Source organism: Petaurus breviceps, unplaced genomic scaffold (assembly GCF_028583685.1).
Source record: "Petaurus breviceps papuanus isolate PSGF00001 unplaced genomic scaffold, PetGlider_PUasm1.0 90604, whole genome shotgun sequence".
In the NCBI taxonomy this organism is placed as follows: Eukaryota; Metazoa; Chordata; class Mammalia; order Diprotodontia; family Petauridae; genus Petaurus; species Petaurus breviceps.
Genome location: NW_027187285.1, coordinates 4,213,234 through 4,214,518, shown reverse-complemented (window position 1 = coordinate 4,214,518; position 1,285 = coordinate 4,213,234).

Genomic DNA, 1,285 nt, shown 5'->3' with positions numbered 1-1,285 from the left:
TTTTAATGTGAAAAGAAAACCCCTCAACAAGGAAAACATTCCAAGGTATGCGAAGCGAAGGGACCAATCTTTTTGAGCAGCCTGGTGCAAAAAGCCAGTAAACCCTTAACCAACTGAGGTCCCACCGGACCCAAGACAATTGTTTCCATTTAATAAATATTTTCCCCAAGGGCATTTCACATTAGGCAGGCAATTATTCAAAGGAAACAGGCGGGCAGGTTGATTCTTCGGGGTTATTTAGTACTCTTTTCCCAGAGAATTACCATCTATTGAAAAAAAAAATAATAATAACAGTCACCCTTTGGTTCAAAGATGCCTGACAGTAGGAGCGCAACCTTATGAAGGGCTGTGTGGCATAAAAGCCAAGTACAAAGTACTATTGCTCAGGAAAGATTATGAAGGTAAAAGGCTCTCCGTCGCTGGCTTAAACCCCATCAAATTAATCAAAGGGCAGTGTTGGGTTTCATTTTTCTGTTCCAATTTAGAAAGGGTACAGAGGGGAAACTAGATTTTTTTTCAAACTCAAGTTAGGGAAAACTGTTATTGGAAAGGAAAACGGTCCCCCCTCCCGTTGTTAATAACAGATTGTTTTCATCTTTAGCAAATCGTCATAGCTCCAGGGCTTGCCTTTTTTTTTTTTTAAGCTTTTCATACTGATTATAGTTTTTGATGGCCCATCAGGTGTGTCTGTGTGGAAACGAAGTCTCACGTGGCTCAGCTTTGTGACGTGGGCCACCTTCCCACCTTTTCACTAGCGCTAGGTTCCTAGTGGTCTCCTGGGGTGGGAGGTGGGGGCTAGGAGAGTGAAGGTAGACTAGAGAGGAACTGAGTCGGGGGAAGGGGATCAAAGGGCAGGGGAGGGAAGGTTGAATGGATGCTACAAAAAGTTGATTTCAAATCTTACTTTGAAGGGGTCCTTGACAAGGGGGGTGAGTGGGAGGAATGCTGTCCTTGCTTGAAATGCTGCCCTATTTATAAACATACACTAACCTTCTCCCGCTGCTCCCCCTCAGGTTCCACCCTCTTATTCTTTGTATTTTAAGTCCTATTTATTCCCTACACCCTGGAAATAAAGAAAGGAGTGAAGAGTTTTATTTGCTGTTAATAGCGCAATAGTGTAATGTTTAACACAAGTCTTCCCTTTAATGCTCTATACTTAATTCTCTCTCTCTCTCTCTCTCTCTCTCTCTCTCTCTCTCTCTCTCTCATCCCCAACCTCACTCCCCTCCCTCCCTTTGCCTCTCTCTTTCCTCCTATTTTCTTTCTTTTAAGGTAGTCTCTCTCT